Source organism: Pristiophorus japonicus, chromosome 6 (assembly GCF_044704955.1).
Source record: "Pristiophorus japonicus isolate sPriJap1 chromosome 6, sPriJap1.hap1, whole genome shotgun sequence".
Taxonomy (NCBI): Eukaryota; Metazoa; Chordata; class Chondrichthyes; family Pristiophoridae; genus Pristiophorus; species Pristiophorus japonicus.
This window is the reverse complement of record NC_091982.1, coordinates 265,544,814-265,565,870: the sequence shown is the minus strand read 5'-3', so window position 1 is coordinate 265,565,870 and position 21,057 is coordinate 265,544,814.

Sequence of the window (21,057 nt, the reverse complement as noted above, 5' to 3'; positions counted from 1 at the left end):
CTCCGTCAGTGAGTGCGTGCACGGGTGCTGAGGGAACTGCCCACAGGCTGCGTGCACACACACACACACACACACACAGCATCCCGGGCACTGTCGATAGGTAAGCCTAGAGTAGGTGTGACCACCTGCGGTGCGTAAAATTCTCTGTTTTGGCACAGATCAAGTCCCGAGGGTGCTGGACAGCAGAGGTCCAACCTGTAGTTTAAAAAGAGATAACACTTATGAGAAGCTCAAAGGTCAATGAATGCTGATACCTTGCCTCAAATATCATTGTTAGATGTCTTAATTTCCAATGAAATACGAACTCCGATTGTAGCTTTAATTTCTTTATTTTTGGCAGAGAGTAACAACAAGTTCTTGGCTTTAAGCCAGGTCTTTGTCCTTCTGGGACCACATGGTCAAAATGGCTGTACTTATACCTGGATCAATTTACAGAAAAGAACTCGCCTTCTTTGACCTTATTGGCTCAATTAATAGTCTTTTAACCTTTTAATTGGCTCGCTACCCAAGGGTCCTAAAATGTCAAGTTGATTGATGCCTTAATGCAACATGCTGAACTGCATGTAGCATTGGAGTCTGTGTTTTCTCAACTTGTCTAAATGCAGTCTGTTTGAATTCTCTATCAATTAAGGTTACTTCATTGGGAAAATAGAAGTATTTAATTCACTTCAGTTCCAAATAACACTGTTGCGTAATCATTATTCATGTGAATGCCACTGTTTGATTTCAGCTGATGAGCTTTGTTGGTCAGTTTTCACAATTGATGATGGTATCTAGAAAAGCTTTCCCTGTTTTACTGACATTTCCATACACATTAGGAGCTTTGACATCATCTGGAACCTCAGAAGGAAGCACTTCAACAGAAGCAACGACAACTGTGATCTATTCCACAGCAACAACATCACCAGGTATAATCTATTACAGTCTAGGTATGCAACATCATAGAAGGGAAAAATTACTAATGTTGATAAGACTTCCTTTCCTAAAACTAAATGCCACCACAGCTGTTCAGAGCTGGTGCGTCGAAAAGTCAATAATAACATTAAACCAGGCAAGTTGATACTCTGTGTAATGGTAAACTTTGTATAAGAAATAACTCCAGTAACAACATACTTGCAATTTAATGCATACTGCTCAACATTGTGATCATGAACACTCTGATAATAAGTATCAAAGCAACACACTATTTTCATGTTGATCATGCTTTTAATTCCTGTCATTAAACTTAATATTGTGTTCCTAACACAGATGAGACTGCACACAGGGAGGTTAAAGTAACAGTGACCTCAGTCTTTATTAAGACATTCCAGAGTGTGGAACAGGCCTTAGGGGCTGGCTTATATACAGTGCTCCCAAGGGATGCTGGGATCCCTTGGGACTTCAGGGGATGCGCTCCCTGGTGGCGGAACATGAGAGTGCATGCTTTACAGATACACAACACTTACCTTCGTCATTTGATGTGCTTTATGATGCAATCAGTAGGAGCATTGTTTTCTTTCACTGACATCTCTTTTAACATCAACAGGTACATCATCATCGACTTCAACATCAGAACAAAGCACCTCAACAGAACCATCTACAACAGTAACGGCTTCCTCAACCACTTTAACATCAACCAGTGAAACAACAGGTATCCACAATTCTATCCCAATTAGAAACATAGAAACATAGAAAATAGGTGCAGGAGTAGGCCATTCGGCCCTTCTAGCCTGCACCACCATTCAATGAGTTCATGGCTGAACATGCAACTTCAGTACCCCATTCCTGCTATAGTCAATGTTCAACCTTAATCGCTGATAAATCATTTTACAATCAAGCAACAGACAATAGTCTTGCCTTGATCATTGCAAAACAAAAATTTAGAAGAGTAATAGCATTCTTTGCCATCATAGTGCCATGTCTGTTCATAATATTACATTTCTACTGCCATTGCACCAGTTGAGACATTACTAGTAAGCCCATCAGCACAACTACCAACATTGTTTATTCCATCGATGTGCATTAAAAGTTCCAATTTCATTTTCCTCACTCACAAAATGATATTAAAGTCAGCGACCACAGATGTGACTGTGGTTTGACTTACATCATGTACAGTCTGTTTTTAATGCCAAATTATGTGACTAGTACAATTATAAAACTTACTAACCCAGCGACATTCTTATTCTCTATAATCATGGATATGACTACAGGTTGGACCTCTCTGGTCCTGGACTCACTGCTTCGGAAACATCCATGGTTCGGCATTAGTTACGCCTGAGTGAAAGAAGGGTTTAAAAAAAATGTGACCCAGCATGTTAACCACCACTGGGAGCGGCTATCGGTCAGTGAGTGTGTGTGGTGATTGGCTGTAGCAGCTGTCAATCAGTGAGTGTGTGTGGTGATTGGCTGTAGCAGCTGTCGGTCAGTGAGTGTGTGTGGTGATTGGCTGTAGCAGCTGTCAGTCAGTGAGTGTGTGCATGTGTGCTGACAGAGCCACCCACAGGCTGACACCATACACACACACATAGGACTCCGGGCACTGTCGATAGGTAAGCCTAGGATAGGCATGACCTCCCATGGTCCGTACAATTCTCTGCTTTGGCACAGGTCAGGTCCCAAGGGTGCCAGACAGCAGAGGTCCAACCTGTAGTTTAAAAAGAGATAACAGTTATCAGAAGCTCAAATTTCAATGAATGCTGATACCTTGCCTCAAATATCATTAAGGCTACTGCAGTGGGAAAATAGAAGTATTTCATTCACTTCAGTTCCAAATTACACTGTTGCATAATCATTATTTGTGTGAACACCGCTGGAATCAAATTTATTTTGGAAGGGAAAATTATTAATGCTGATAATACTTCTTTTCATAAATCTAAATGCCTTCACTGCTGTCCAGAGCTGGTGCTTTTAAAATTCAATTATGATATTAAACTAGCCAAATTTATACTCTGCGTAATGGTAAACAATGTATAAGAAAAGAACGCCAGTAACAACATACTTACAATTTAATGAATAGTGCTCAACATTGAGATCATGTACACTCTGATAATAAGTATCAAAGCAACATACCATTTTCATGTCGATCACATTTTTAATTCCTGTCATTAAAATTACCTTCCTCATTTGACATGCTTTATGCTGCAATCAGCAGGAGCATTGTTTTCTTTCACTGACATCTCTTTTAACATCAACAGGTACATCATCATCGACTTCAACATCAGAACAAAGCAGCTCAACAGAACCATCTACAACAGCTTCCTCAACCACTTTAACATCAACCAGTGAAACAACAGGTATCCACAATTCTATCCCAATTATTAACGTTCACCCTTCATCGCTGATAAATCATTTTACAATCATGCAACAAACAATAGTCTGACTTTGATCATTGCAAAAATAGATTTATAAGAGTAAGAATGTTCTGTGCATTAACAGTTCCATGTCTGTTCATAATCTTACATTTCCACCGCCATAACACCAGTTGAGTCATCATCAATAAGCCCATGAGCAGAACATCCAACATCGATATCTATTGAAAGTTCCAATCACTTTTTCCTCACTCACAGAATGGTTCCAATGGCACACACCACAGATGTGACTGTGCTTCGTGTTACAGCATGTACAGACACACTTTGGCACCAGATGTTGTGCCTAGTACAATTATAAAACTTACTAACCCAGCCACATTCTTATTCTCTCTAATCATGGATGTGACTACAGGTTGGACCACTCTGGTCCTGGACTCATTGGTCCGGAAACATCCGTGGTTCTGCATTAGTTATGCCTGAGGGAGAGGAGGGTTTATAAAAATATGTGGCAAACCAGCGCGTTAACCACCACTGGGAGCGGCTGTCAGTCAGTGAATGTGTGTCTGCAGGTGCTGATGGAGCCACCCACAGGCTTCCAGCACACACACACTCAGGATCCCAGGCACTGTGGATCGGTAAACTTAGGGTAGGGGTGACCTCCCGTGGTCCGTAAAATTCTCTGTTTTGACACAGGTCAGGTCCCGAGGCTGCCAGACAACAAAGGTCCCACCTATAGTTTAAAAAGAGATAACACTGATAAGAAGCTCAAAATTTAATGAAAATGAAAGTTTCCCTCAATTATCATTACGGCCACTCAGAGGGAAAATGGAAGTATTTATTTCACTTCAGTTCCAAATTACACTGTTGCATAATCATTATTTGTGCGTACATCACTGTAATCAAATGGTTCAATTTCAGCTGATGAGCTTTGTTGGTCAGTTTTCACGATTGATGATGGTATCTAGAAAAGCTTTCCCTGTTTTACTGACATTTCCATACACATTAGGAGCTTTGACATCATCTGGAACCTTAGAAGGAAGCACTTCAACAGACACAACTACAACTGTGATCTATTCCACAGCAACAACATCAACAGGTATAATCTATTGTAATCTGATAATCCAATAACATCGAAGGGAAAAATTACTCATGTTGATAATACTTCATTTCATAACACAAAAGCCACCGTGTTGTCCAGAGCTGCAGCGTTGAAAAGTCAATACTGACATTAAACCAGCTAGATTTATTATCTGTGTAATGGTAAAGTTTGTCTGAGAAAAAACTCTACTTGCAATTTAATGAATATTGCTCAACATTGTGATCATGAACACTCTGATAATAAGTATCAAAGCAACATACCATTTTCATGTGGATCATATTTTTAATTCCTGTCATTAAACTTCCTTCCTCGTTTGACGGGCTTTATGCTGCAATCAGCAGGAGCATTGTTTTCTTTCACTGACATCTCTTTTAACATCAACAGGTACATCATCATCGACTTCAACATCAGAACAAAGCACCTCAACAGAACCATCTACAACAGTAACGGCTTCCTCAACCACTTTAACATCAACCAGTGAAACAACAGGTATCCACAATTCTATCCCAATTGTCAACGTTCAACCTTAATCGCTGATAAATCATTTTACAATCAAGCAACAGACAATAGTCTTACCTTCATCATTGCAAAACAAAAATTCAGAAGAGTAAGAGCATTCTTTGCCATCACAGTGCCTTGTCCGTTCATAATATTACATTTATACTGCCATTGCACCAGATGAGGCATTACTAGTAAGCCCATCAGCACAACTAACAACAATTTTTATTCCATCAACATGAATTAAAAGTTCCAATCTCATTTTCCTCACTTACAGAATGGTTTCAAAGACATAGACCACAGATGTGACTGTGGTTCGAGTTATATCAAGTACAATCTATTTCTTATGCCAAATTTTATGCCGAGTACAATTACTAACCCAGCCACATTCTTATTCTCTCTAATCATGAATATGACTACAGGTTGGACCTCTCTGGTCCTGGACTCACTGGTCCGGAAACATCCATGGTTCGGCATTAGTTATGCCTGAGTGAAAGGAGGGTTTATGAAAAAAAAAGTGTCCCAGCACGTTAACCACCACTGGGAGCGGCTATCGGTCAGTGAGTGTGTGTGCCAATTGGCTGTAGCAGCTGTCAGTCAGTGAGTGTGTGCTTGTGTGCTGACGGAGCCACCCACAGGCTGACACCGTACACACACACATAGGACTCCGGGCACTGTCGATAGGTAAGCCTAGGATAGGCATGACCTCCCATGGTCCGTACAATTCTCTGCTTCAGCACAGGTCAGGTCCCAAGGGTGCCAGACAGCAGAGGTCCAACCTGTAGTTTAAAAAGAGATAACACTTATCAGAAGCTCAAATTTCAATGAATGCTGATACCTTGCCTCAGATATCATTAAGGCTACTTCAGTGGGAAAATAGAAGTATTTCATTCACTTCAGTTCCAAGTTACACTGTTGCATAATCATTATTTGTGCGAACACCACTGGAATCAAATTTGTTTTGGAAGGGAAAATTGTTAATGCTGATAATACTTCCTTTCATAAATCTAAATGCCTTCACTGCTGTCCAGAGCTGGTGCTTGTAAAATTCAATGATGATATTAAACCAGCCAAATTTATACTCTGCGTAATGGTAAACAATGTAGAAGAAAAGAACGCCAGTAACAACATACTTACAATTTAATGAATAGTGCTCAACATTGAGATCATGAACACTCTGATAATAAGTATCAAAGCAACATACCATTTTCATGTCGATCACATTTTTAATTCCTGTTATTCCTGCATATAGATTGGGCTAACCAAACTGGAAACAATATGGTGGAGGAGGATTTCCTAGAATGCATAAGGGATGGTTTTCTGGACCAATATGTCGAGGAACCAACTAGGGGGGAGGACATCTTAGACTGGGTGTTGTGTAATGAGAGAGGATTAATTAGCAATCTCGTTGTGCAAGGCCCCTTGGGGAAGAGTGACCATAATATGGTGGAATTCTACATCAGGATGGAGAATGAAACTGTTAATTCAGAGACCATGGTCCAGAACTTAAAGAAGGGCAACTTTGAAGGTATGAGGCGTGAATTGGTTAGGATAGGTTGGCGAATGATACTTAAGGGGTTGACAGTGGATGGTCATTTAGAGACCTCATGGATGAACGACAACAATTGTACATCCCTGTCTGGCGTAAAAATAAAAAAGGGAGGGTGGCTCAACCGTGGTTATCAAGGGAAATCAGGAATAGTATTAAAGCCAAGGAAGTGGCATACAAATTGGCCAGAAATAGTGACGATCCCGGGGACTGGGAGAAATTTAGAACTCAGCAAAGGAAGACAAAGGGTTTGATTAGGGCAGGGAAAATAGAGTACAAGAGGAAGCTTGCAGGGAACATTAAAATGGACTGCAAAAGCGTCGATAGATATATAAAGAGAAAAAGGTTAGTAAAGACAAACGTAGGTCCCCTGCAGTCAGAATCAGGGGAAGTTATAACGTGGAACAAAGAAATGGCAGACCAATTGAACAAGTACTTTGGTTCGATATTCACTAAGGAGGACACAAACAACCTTCCGGATATAAAAGGGGTCAGAGGGTCCAGTAAGAAGGAGGAACTGAGCGAAATCCTTATTCGTTGAGAAATTGTGTTGGGGAAAATGATGGGATTGAAGGCCGATAAATCCACAGGGCCTGATGGTCTGCATCCCAGAGTACTTAAGAAGATGGCCTTGGGAATATCGGATGCATTGACAGTAATTTTCCAACATTCCATAGACTCTGGATCAATTCGTATGGAGTGGAGGGTAGCCAATGTAACCCCACTTTTTAAAAAAGGAGGGAGAGAGAAAACAAGGAATAATAGACCGGTCAGCCTGACATCGGTAATGGGTAAAATGATGGAATCAATTATTAAGGATTTCATAGCAGCGCATTTGGAAAGAGGTGACATGATAGGTCCAAGTCAGCATTGATTTGTGAAAGGGAAATCATGCTTGACAAATCTTCTGGAATTTTTTGAGGATGTTTCCAGTCGAGTGGACAAGGGAGAACCAGGTGATGTGGTATATTTGGACTTTCAGAAGGCTTTCGACAAGGTCCCACACAAGAGATTAATGTGCAAAGTTAAAGCTAGTGGGATTGGGGCTAGTGTGCTGACGTGGATTGAGAACTGGTTGGCAGACAGGAAGCAAAGAGTAGGAGTAAATGGGTACTTTTCAGAATGGCAGGCAGTGACTAGTGGGGTACCGCAAGGTTCTGTGCTGGGGCCCCAGCTGTTTGCATTGTACATTAATGATTTAGACGAGGGGATTAAATGTAGTATCTCCAAATTTGCGGATGACACTAAATTGGGTGGCAGTGTGAGCTACGAGGAGGATGCTATGAGGCTACAGAGTGACTTGGATAGGTTAGGTGAGTGGGCAAATGCATGGCAGATGAAGTATAATGTGGATAAATGTGAGGTTATCCACTTTGGTGGTAAAAACAGAGAGACAGACTATTATCTGAATGGTGACAGATTAGGAAAAGGGGAGGTGCAACGAGACCCGGGTGTCATGGTACATCAGTCATTGAAGGTTGGCATGCAGGTACAGCAGGCGGTTAAGAAAGCAAATGGCATGCTGGCCTTCATAGTGAGGGGATTTGAGTACAGGGGCAGGGAGGTGTTACTACAGTTGTACAGGGCCTTGGTGAGGCCACACCTGGAATATTGTGTACAGTTTTGGTCTCCTAACTTGAGGAAGGACATTCTTGCTATTGAGGGAGTGCAGCGAAGGTTCACCAGACTAATTCCTGGGATGGCGGGACTGACACATCAAGAAAGACTGGATCAATTGGGCTTGTATTCACTAGCGTTCAGAAAAATGAGAGGGGATCTCATAGAAACGTTTAAAATTCTGACGGGTTTGGACAGGTTAGATGCAGGAGGAAGGTTCCCAATGTTGGGGAAGTACAGAACCAGGAGTTACAGTCTAGAGAGAAGGGGTAAGCCATTTAGGACCGAGATGAGGAGAAACTTCTTCACCCAGAGAGTGGTGAACCTGTGGAATTCTCTACCACAGAAAGTTGTTGAGGCCAATTCACTAAATAGATTCAAAAAGGAGTTAGATGTTGTCCTTACTACTCGGGGGATCAAGGGGTATGGCAAGAAAGCAGGAATGGGGTCCTGAAGTTGCATGTTCAGCCATGAACTCATTGAATGGCGGTGCAGGCTCGAAGGGCCGAATGGCCTACTCCTGCACCTATTTTCTATGTTTCTATGTAAACTTACCTTCCTCATTTGATGTGGTTTATGCTGCAATCAGCAGGAGCATTGTTTTCTTTCACTGACATCTCTTTTAACATCAATAGGTACATCATCATCGACTTCAACATCAGAACAAAGCACCTCAACAGAACCATCTACAACAGTAACGGCTTCCTCAACCACTTTAACATCAACCAGTGAAACAACAGGTATCCACAATTCTATCCCAATTGTCAATGATCAATCTTCATCGCTGATAAGTCATTTTACAATCAAGCAACAGACATGTTACTTTGATCATAGTAAAAAAACATTCAGAAGAGTAAGAGTGTACTGACCCTTCACAGTTCCATGTCTGTTCATAATATTAGATTTCTGCTGTCATAAAACCAGTTCAGGCATCACTATTGAGCCCATCGGCAGAACTTCCAACATATTTGATTCCTTCAATATGTATCTAAAGTTCCAATCTCATTTTCCTCACTCACAGAATGGTTTCAAAGACAAAGACCACAGATGTGACTGTGCTTTGTGTTACATCATTTACAGACATGTTTTGGCACCAAATGTTGTGCCTAGTACAATTATTAAACTTACTAAAGCCCACATTCTTCTTCTCTCTCATCATGGATGTGACTACAGGTGGGACCTCTCTGGTCCTGGACTCACTGGTCCGGAAACATCCGTGGTTCTGCATTAGTTATGCCTGAGGGAGAGGAAGGTTTATAAAAAAATGTGGCAAACCTGCACGTTAACCAGCACTGGGAGCGGCTATCAGTCAGTGAGTGTGTGTGTGGGTGATGATGGAGCCAGCCACACGCTTCCACCTCACACACACAGGATCCCAGGCACTGTCGATAGGTAAGGGTAGGCGTGACCTCCCGTGGTCAGTAGCATTCTCTGTTTTGGCACAGGTCAGGTCCTGACGCTGCCGGACACAAGAGATCCAACCTGTAGTTAAAAAGAGATAACACTGATAAGAAACTCAAAGGTCAATGAAAATGAAAGTTTTCCTCAAATATCATTATAGCTATTTCAGTGGGAAAATAGATGTATTTAATTCACTTCAGTTCCAAATTACACTGTTGCATAATCATTAATCGTGCATACACCACTGTAATCAAACTGTTTGATTTCAGCTGATGAGCTTTGTTGTTCAGTTTGCACTATTGATGATAGTATCGAGAATAATTTCCCTGTTTTACTGACATTTCCATACACATTAGGAGCTTTGACCTCATCTGGAACCACAGAAGGAAGCACTTCAACAGATGCAACTACAACTGTGATCTATTCCACAGCAACAACATCACCTGCATCAACAGGTATAATCTATTGTAATCTGGTAATCTAACTACATCGAAGGGAAAAATTACTCATGTTGATAATACTTCATTTCATAAAACTAAAGCCACCGTGTTGTCCAGAGCTGCAGCTTCAAAAAGTCAATACTGACGTTAAACCAGCTTGATTTATAATTTGTGTAATGGTAAAGTTTGTCTGAGAAAAAACTCTACTTGCAATTTAATGAATAGTGCTCAACATTGTGATCATGTACACTCTGATAATAAGTATCAAAGCAACACATCATTTACATGTGAATCATGTTTTTAATTCCTGTCATTAAACTTACCTTCCTCATTTGACGGGCTTTATGCTGCAATCAGCAGGAGCATTGTTTTCTTTCACTGACATCTCTTTTAACATCAACAGGTACATCATCATCGACTTCAACATCAGAACAAAGCACCTCAACAGAACCATCTACAACTGTAACGACTTCCTCAACCACTTTAACATCAACCAGTGAAACAACAGGTATCCACAATTCCATCCCAATTGTCAACGTTCAACCTTAATCGCTGATAAATCATTTTACAATCAAGCAACAGACAATAGTCTTACCTTGATCATTGCAAAACAAAAATTCAGAAGAGTAAGAGCATTCTTTGCCATCACAGTGCCATGTCTGTTCATAATATTACATTTCTACTGCCATTGCACCAGTTGAGACATGACCAGTAAGCCCATCAGCACAACTACCAACATTGTTTATTCCATCGATGTGCATTAAAAGTTCCAATCTCATTTTCCTCACTCACAAAATGATATTAAAGTCAGCGACCACAGATGTGACTGTGGTTTGACTTACATCATGTAAAGTCTGTTTTTGGTGCCAAATTGTGTGACTAGTACAATTATAAAACTTACTAACCCAGCCACATTCTTATTCTCTCTAATCATGGATATGACTACAGGTTGGACCTCTCTGGTCCTGGACTCACTGGTCCGGAAACATCCATGGTTCGGCATTAGTTATGCCTGAGTGAAAGAAGGGTTTTGAAAAAAAATGTGTCCCAGCGCGTTAACCACCACTGGGAGCGGCTATCGGTCAGTGAGTGTGTGTGGCAATTGGCTGTAGCGGCTGTCAGTCAGTGAGTGTGTGCATGTGTGCTGACGGAGCCACCCACAGGCTGACACCATACACACAAACATAGGACTCCGGGCACTGTCGATATGTAAGCCTAGGATAGGCATGACCTCCCATGGTCCGTACAATTCTCTGCTTCAGCACAGGTCAGGTCCCAAGGGTGCCAAACAGCAGAGGTCCAACTTGTAGTTTAACAAGAGATAACACTTATCAGAAGCTCAAATTTAAATGAATGCTGATACCTTGCCTCAAATATCATTAAGGCTACTTCAGTGGGAAAATAGAAGCATTTCATTCACTTCAGTTCCAAATTACACTGTTGCATAATCATTATTTGTGCGAACACCGCTGGAATCAAATTTGTTTTGGAAGGGAAAATTATTAATGCTGATAATACTTCCTTTCATAAATCTAAATGACTTCACTGCTGTCCAGAGCTGGTGCTTGTAAAATTCAATGATGATATTAAATCAGTCAAATTTATACTCTGCGTACTGGTAAACAATGTATAAGAAAAGAACGCCAGTAACAACATACTTGCAATTTAATGAATAGTGCTCAACATTGAGATCATGTACACTCTGATAATAAGTATCAAAGCAACACATCATTTTCATGTCGATCACATTTTTAATTCCTGTCATTAAACTTACCTTCCTCATTTGACGTGCTTTATGCTGCAATCAGCAGGAGCATTGTTTTCTTTCACTGACATCTCTTTTAACATCAACAGGTACATCATCATCGACTTCAACATCAGAACAAAGCACCTCAACAGAACCATCTACAACAGTAACGGCTTCCTCAACCACTTTAACATCAACCAGTGAAACAACAGGTATCCACAATTCTATCCCAATTGTTAATGTTCAACCTTCATCGCTGATAAATCATTTTACAATCATGCAACAAACAATAGTCTGACTTTGATCATTGTAAAAATAGATTTATAAGAGTAAGAATGTTCTGTGCATTAACAGTTCCATGTCTGTTCATAATCTTACATTTCCACCGCCATAATACCAGTTGAGTCATCATCAATAAGCCCATGAGCAGAACATCCAACATCGATATCTATTGAAAGTTCCAATCACTTTTTCCTCACTCACAGAATGGTTCCAATGGCACACACCACAGATGTGACTGTGCTTCGTGTTACAGCATGTACAGACACACTTTGGCACCAGATGTTGTGCCTAGTACAATTATAAAACTTACTAACCCAGCCACATTCTTATTCTCTCTAATCATGGATGTGACTACAGGTTGGACCACTCTGGTCCTGGACTCATTGGTCCGGAAACATCCGTGGTTCTGCATTAGTTATGCCTGAGGGAGAGGAGGGTTTATAAAAATATGTGGCAAACCAGCGCGTTAACCACCACTGGGAGCGGCTATCAGTCAGTGAATGTGTGTCTGCAGGTGCTGATGGAGCCACCCACAGGCTTCCAGCATGCACACACTCAGGATCCCAGGCACTGTAGATCGGTAAACCTAGGGTAGGGGTGACCTCCCGTGGTCCGTAAAATTCTCTGTTTTGACACAGGTCAGGTCCCGAGGCTGCCAGACAACAAAGGTCCCACCTATAGTTTTAAAAGAGATAACACTGATAAGAAGCTCAAAATTTAATGAAAATGAAAGTTTCCCTCAATTATCATTACGGCCACTCAGTGGGAAAATGGAAGTATTTATTTCACTTCAGTTCCAAATGACACTGTTGCATAATCATTATTCGTGCGTACATCACTGTAATCAAATGGTTCGATTTCAGCTAATGAGCTTTGTTGGTCAGTTTTCACTATTGATGATGGTATCTAGAAAAGCTTTCCCTGTTTTACTGACATTTCCATACACATTAGGAGCTTTGACATCATCTGGAACCTTAGAAGGAAGCACTTCAACAGTCGCAACTACAACTGTGATCTATTCCACAGCAACAACATCAACAGGTATAATCTATTGTAATCTGGTAATCCAATTACATCGAAGGGAAAAATTACTCATGTTGATAATACTTCATTTCATAACACAAAAGCCACCGTGTTGTCCAGAGCTGCAGCTTTGAAAAGTCAATACTGATATTAAACAAGTTAGATTTATAATCTGTGTAATGGTAAAGTTTGTATGAGAAAAAATTCTACTTGCAATTTAATGAATAGTGCTCAACATTGAGATCATGAACACTCTGATAATAAGTATCAAAGCAACATACCATTTTCATGTGGATCATATTTTTAATTCCTGTTATTCCTGCGTATAGATTGGGCTAACCAAACCGGAAATACTACGGTGGAGGAGGATTTCCTGGAATGCATAAGGGATGGTTTTCTGGACCAATATGTCGAGGAACCAACTAGGGGGGAGGCCATCTTAGACTGGGTGTTGTGTAATGATAGAGGATTAATTAGCAATCTCGTTGTGCAAGGCCCCTTGGGGAAGAGTGACCATAATATGGTGGAATTCTACATCAGGATGGAGAATGAAACTGTTAATTCAGAGACCATGGTCCAGAACTTAAAGAAGGGTAACTTTGAAGGTATGAGGCGTGAATTGGTTAGGATAGGTTGGCGAATGATACTTAAGGGGTTGACAGTGGATGGTCATTTAGAGACCTCATGGATGAACTACAACAATTGTACATCCCTGTCTGGCGTAAAAATAAAAAAGGGAGGGTGGCTCAACCGTGGCTATCAAGGGAAATCAGAGATAGTATTAAAGCCAAGGAAGTGGCATACAAATTGGACAGAAATAGCGGTGAACCCGGGGACTGGGAGAAATTTAGAACTCAGCAAAGGAAGACAAAGGGTTTGATTAGGGCAGGGAAAATAGAGTACAAGAGGAAGCTTGCAGGGAACATTAAAATGGACTGCAAAAGCGTCTATAGATATATAAAGAGAAAAAGGTTAGTAAAGACAAACGGAGGTCCCCTGCAGTCAGAATCAGGGGAAGTCATAACGGGGAACAAAGAAATGGCAGACCAATTGAACAAGTACTTTAGTTCGATATTCACTAAGGAGGACACTAACAACCTTCCGGATATAAAAGGGGTCAGAGGGTCTAGTAAGAAGGAGGAACTGAGCGAAATCCTTATTAGTTGAGAAATTGTGTTGGGGAAAATGATGGGATTGAAGGCCGATAAATCCCCAGGGCTTGATGGTCTGCATCCCAGAGTACTTAAGAAGATGGCCTTGGAAATAACGGATGCATTGACAGTCATTTTCCAACATTCCATAGACTCTGGATCAATTCCTATGGAGTGAAGGGCAGCCAATGTAACCCCACTTTTTAAAAAAGGAGGGAGAGAGAAAACAGGGAATAATAGACCGGTCAGCCTGACATCGGTAGTGGGTAAAATGATGGAATCAATTATTAAGGATTTCATAGCAGCGCATTTGGAAAGAGGTGACATGATAGGTCCAAGTCAGCATGGATTTGTGAAAGGGAAATCATGCTTGACAAACCTTCTGGAATTTTTTGAGGATGTTTCCAGTTGAGTGGACAAGGGAGAACCAGTTGATGTGGTGTATTTGGACTTTCAGAAGGCTTTCGACAAGGTCCCACACAAGAGATTAGTGTGCAAAGTTAAAGCACATGGGATTGGGGCTAGTATGCTGACGTGGATTGAGAAGTGGTTGGCAAACAGGAAGCAAAGAGTAGGAGTAAATGGGTACTTTTCAGAATGGCAGGCAGTGACTAGTGGGGTACCGCAAGGTTCTGTGCTGGGGCCCCAGCTGTTTACATTGTACATTAATGATTTAGACGAGGGGATTAAATGTAGTATCTCCAAATTTGTGGATGACACTAAATTGGGTGGCAGTGTGAGCTACGAGGAGGATGCTATGAGGCTACAGAGTGACTTGGATAGGTTAGGTGAGTGGGCAAATGCATGGCAGATGAAGTATAATGTGGATAAATGTGAGGTTATCCACTTTGGTGGTAAAAACAGAGAGACAGACTATTATCTGAATGGTGACAAATAAGGAAAAGGGGAGGTGCAACGAGACCTGGGTGTCATGGTACATCAGTCATTGAAGGTTGGCATGCAGGGACAGTAGGCGGTTAAGAAAGCAAATGGCATGCTGGCCTTCATAGTGAGGGGATTTGAGTACAGGGGCAGGGAGGTGTTACTACAGTTGTACAGGGCCTTGGTGAGGCCACACCTGGAGTATTGTGTGCAGTTTTGGTCTCCTAACTTGAGGAAGGACATTCTTGCTATTGAGGGAGTGCAACGAAGGTTCACCAGACTAATTCCTGGGATGGCGGGACTGACACATCAAGAAAGACTGGATCAATTGGGCTTGTATTCACTGGCGTTCAGAAAAATGAGAGGGGATCTCATAGAAACGTTTAAAATTCTGACGGGTTTAGACAGGTTAGATGCAGGAGGAATGTTCCCAATGTTGGGGAAGTCCAGAACCAGGGGTTACAGTCTAAGGAGAAGGGGTAAGCCATTTAGGACTGAGATGAGGAGAAACTTCTTCACCCAGAGAGTGGTGAACCTGTGGAATTCTCTACCACAGAAAGTTGTTGAGGCCAATTCACTAAATAGATTCAGAAAGGAGTTAGATGTAGTCCTTACTACTAGGGGGATCAAGAGGTATGGCAAGAAAGCAGGAATGGGGTACTGAAGTTGCATGTTCAGCCATGAACTCATTGAATGGTGGTGCAGGCTCGAAGGGCCGAATGGCCTACTCCTGCACCTATTTTCTATGTTTCTATGTTTCTATGTGAACTTACCTTTCTCATTTCACGTGCTTTATGCTGCAATCAGTAGGAGCATTGTTTTCTTTCACTGACATCTCTTTTAACATCAACAGGTACATCATCATCGACTTCAACATCAGAACAAAGCACCTCAACAGAACCATCTACAACTGTAATGGCTTCCTCAACCACTTTAGCCTCAACCAGTGAAACAACAGGTATCCACAATTCTATCCCAATTGTCAACGTTCAACCTTAATCGCTGATAAATCATTTTACAACCAAGCAACAAACATGTTCCTTTGATCATAGTAAAAAAACATTCAGAAGAGTAAGAGTGTACTGACCCTTCACAGTTCCATGTCTGTTCATAATATTAGATTTCTGCTGTCATAAAACCAGTTCAGGCATCACTATTGAGCCCATCAGCAGAACTTCCAACATATTTGATTCCTTCAATATGTATCTAAAGTTCCAATCTCATTTTCCTCACTCACAGAATGGTTTCAAAGACAAAGACCACAGATGTGACTGTGCTTCGTGTTACATCATTTACAGACATGTTTTGGCACCAAATGTTGTGCCTAGTACAATTATAAAACTTACCAACCCCCACATTCTTATTCTCTCTCATCATGGATGTGACTACAGGTGGGACCTCTCTGGTCCTGGACTCACTGGTCCGGAAACATCCGTGGTTCTGCATTAGTTATGCCTGAGGGAGAGGAAGGTTTATAAAAAAATGTGGCAAACCTGCACGTTGACCACCACTGGGAGCGGCTATCAGTCAGTGAGTGTGTGTGTGGGTGATGATGGAGCCAGCCACACGCTTCCACCTCACACACACAGGATCCCAGGCACTGTCGATAGGTAAGGGTAGGCGTGACCTCCCGTGGTCCGTAGCATTCTCTGTTTTGGCACAGGTCAGGTCCCGACGCTGCCGGACACAAGAGATCCAACCTGTAGTTAAAAAGAGATAACACTGATAAGAAACTCAAAGGTCAATGAAAATGAAAGTTTTCCTCAAATATCATTATAGCTATTTCAGTGGGAAAATAGATGTATTTAATTCACTTCAGTTCCAAATTACACTGTTGCATAATCATTAATCGTGCATACACCACTGTAATCAAACTGTTTGATTTCAGCTGATGAGCTTTGTTGTTCAGTTTGCACTATTGATGATAGTATCGAGAAGAATTTCCCTGTTTTACTGACATTTCCATACACATTAGGAGCTTTGACCTCATCTGGAACCACAGAAGGAAGCACTTCAACAGATGCAACTACAACTGTGATCTATTCCACAGCAACAACATCACCTGCATCAACAGGTATAATCTATTGTAATCTGGTAATCTAACTACATCGAAGGGAAAAATTACTCATGTTGATAATACTTCATTTCATAAAACTAAAGCCACCGTGTTGTCCAGAGCTGCAGCTTCAAAAAGTCAATACTGACGTTAAACCAGCTTGATTTATAATTTGTGTAATGGTAAAGTTTGTCTGAGAAAAAACTCTACTTGCAATTTAATGAATAGTGCTCAACATTGTGATCATGTACACTCTGATAATAAGTATCAAAGCAACACATCATTTACATGTGAATCATGTTTTTAATTCCTGTCATTAAACTTACCTTCCTCATTTGACGGGCTTTATGCTGCAATCAGCAGGAGCATTGTTTTCTTTCACTGACATCTCTTTTAACATCAACAGGTACATCATCATCGACTTCAACATCAGAACAAAGCACCTCAACAGAACCATCTACAACTGTAACGACTTCCTCAACCACTTTAACATCAACCAGTGAAACAACAGGTATCCACAATTCCATCCCAATTGTCAACGTTCAACCTTAATCGCTGATAAATCATTTTACAATCAAGCAATAGTCTTACCTTGATCATTGCAAAACAAAAATTCAGAAGAGTAAGAGCATTCTTTGCCATCACAGTGCCATGTCTGTTCATAATATTACATTTCTACTGCCATTGCACCAGTTGAGACATGACCAGTAAGCCCATCAGCACAACTACCAACATTGTTTATTCCATCGATGTGCATTAAAAGTTCCAATCTCATTTTCCTCACTCACAAAATGATATTAAAGTCAGCGACCACAGATGTGACTGTGGTTTGACTTACATCATGTAAAGTCTGTTTTTGGTGCCAAATTGTGTGACTAGTACAATTATAAAACTTACTAACCCAGCCACATTCTTATTCTCTCTAATCATGGATATGACTACAGGTTGGACCTCTCTGGTCCTGGACTCACTGGTCCGGAAACATCCATGGTTCGGCATTAGTTATGCCTGAGTGAAAGAAGGGTTTTGAAAAAAAATGTGTCCCAGCGCGTTAACCACCACTGGGAGCGGCTATCGGTCAGTGAGTGTGTGTGCCAATTGGCTGTAGCGGCTGTCAGTCAGTGAGTGTGTGCTTGTGTGCTGACAGAGCCACCCACAGGCTGACACCATACACACACACATAGGACTCCGGGCACTGTCGATATGTAAGCCTAGGATAGGCATGACCTCCCATGGTCCGTACAATTCTCTGCTTCAGCACAGGTCAGGTCCCAAGGGTGCCAAACAGCAGAGGTCCAACTTGTAGTTTAACAAGAGATAACACTTATCAGAAGCTCAAATTTAAATGAATGCTGATACCTTGCCTCAAATATCATTAAGGCTACTTCAGTGGGAAAATAGAAGCATTTCATTCACTTCAGTTCCAAATTACACTGTTGCATAATCATTATTTGTGCGAACACCGCTGGAATCAAATTTGTTTTGGAAGGGAAAATTATTAATGCTGATAATACTTCCTTTCATAAATCTAAATGACTTCACTGCTGTCCAGAGCTGGTGCTTGTAAAATTCAATGATGATATTAAATCAGTCAAATTTATACTCTGCGTACTGGTAAACAATGTATAAGAAAAGAACGCCAGTAACAACATACTTGCAATTTAATGAATAGTGCTCAACATTGAGATCATGTACACTCTGATAATAAGTATCAAAGCAACACATCATTTTCATGTCGATCACATTTTTAATTCCTGTCATTAAACTTACCTTCCTCATTTGACGTGCTTTATGCTGCAATCAGCAGGAGCATTGTTTTCTTTCACTGACATCTCTTTTAACATCAACAGGTACATCATCATCGACTTCAACATCAGAACAAAGCACCTCAACAGAACCATCTACAACAGTAACGACTTCCTCAACCACTTTAGCCTCAACAAGTGAAACAACAGGTATCCACAATTCTATCCCAATTGTTAATGTTCAACCTTCATCGCTGATAAATCATTTTACAATCATGCAACAAACAATAGTCTGACTTTGATCATTGTAAAAATAGATTTATAAGAGTAAGAATGTTCTGTGCATTAACAGTTCCATGTCTGTTCATAATCTTACATTTCCACCGCCATAATACCAGTTGAGTCATCATCAATAAGCCCATGAGCAGAACATCCAACATTGATATCTATTGAAAGTTCCAATCACTTTTTCCTCACTCACAGAATGGTTCCAATGGCACACACCACAGATGTGACTGTGCTTCGTGTTACAGCATGTACAGACACACTTTGGCACCAGATGTTGTGCCTAGTACAATTATAAAACTTACTAACCCAGCCACATTCTTATTCTCTCTAATCATGGATGTGACTACAGGTTGGACCACTCTGGTCCTGGACTCATTGGTCCGGAAACATCCGTGGTTCTGCATTAGTTATGCCTGAGGGAGAGGAGGGTTTATAAAAATATGTGGCAAACCAGCGCGTTAACCACCACTGGGAGCGGCTATCAGTCAGTGAATGTGTGTCTGCAGGTGCTGATGGAGCCACCCACAGGCTTCCAGCATGCACACACTCAGGATCCCAGGCACTGTAGATCGGTAAACCTAGGGTAGGGGTGACCTCCCGTGGTCCGTAAAATTCTCTGTTTTGACACAGGTCAGGTCCCGAGGCTGCCAGACAACAAAGGTCCCACCTATAGTTTTAAAAGAGATAACACTGATAAGAAGCTCAAAATTTAATGAAAATGAAAGTTTCCCTCAATTATCATTACGGCCACTCAGTGGGAAAATGGAAGTATTTATTTCACTTCAGTTCCAAATGACACTGTTGCATAATCATTATTCGTGCGTACATCACTGTAATCAAATGGTTCGATTTCAGCTAATGAGCTTTGTTGGTCAGTTTTCACTATTGATGATGGTATCTAGAAAAGCTTTCCCTGTTTTACTGACATTTCCATACACATTAGGAGCTTTGACATCATCTGGAACCTTAGAAGGAAGCACTTCAACAGTCGCAACTACAACTGTGATCTATTCCACAGCAACAACATCAACAGGTATAATCTATTGTAATCTGGTAATCCAATTACATCGAAGGGAAAAATTACTCATGTTGATAATACTTCATTTCATAACACAAAAGCCACCGTGTTGTCCAGAGCTGCAGCTTTGAAAAGTCAATACTGATATTAAACAAGTTAGATTTATAATCTGTGTAATGGTAAAGTTTGTATGAGAAAAAATTCTACTTGCAATTTAATGAATAGTGCTCAACATTGAGATCATGAACACTCTGATAATAAGTATCAAAGCAACATACCATTTTCATGTGGATCATATTTTTAATTCCTGTTATTCCTGCGTATAGATTGGGCTAACCAAACCGGAAATACTACGGTGGAGGAGGATTTCCTGGAATGCATAAGGGATGGTTTTCTGGACCAATATGTCGAGGAACCAACTAGGGGGGAGGCCATCTTAGACTGGGTGTTGTGTAATGATAGAGGATTAATTAGCAATCTCGTTGTGCAAGGCCCCTTGGGGAAGAGTGACCATAATATGGTGGAATTCTACATCAGGATGGAGAATGAAACTGTTAATTCAGAGACCATGGTCCAGAACTTAAAGAAGGGTAACTTTGAAGGTATGAGGCGTGAATTGGTTAGGATAGGTTGGCGAATGATACTTAAGGGGTTGACAGTGGATGGTCATTTAGAGACCTCATGGATGAACTACAACAATTGTACATCCCTGTCTGGCGTAAAAATAAAAAAGGGAGGGTGGCTCAACCGTGGCTATCAAGGGAAATCAGAGATAGTATTAAAGCCAAGGAAGTGGCATACAAATTGGACAGAAATAGCGGTGAACCCGGGGACTGGGAGAAATTTAGAACTCAGCAAAGGAAGACAAAGGGTTTGATTAGGGCAGGGAAAATAGAGTACAAGAGGAAGCTTGCAGGGAACATTAAAATGGACTGCAAAAGCGTCTATAGATATATAAAGAGAAAAAGGTTAGT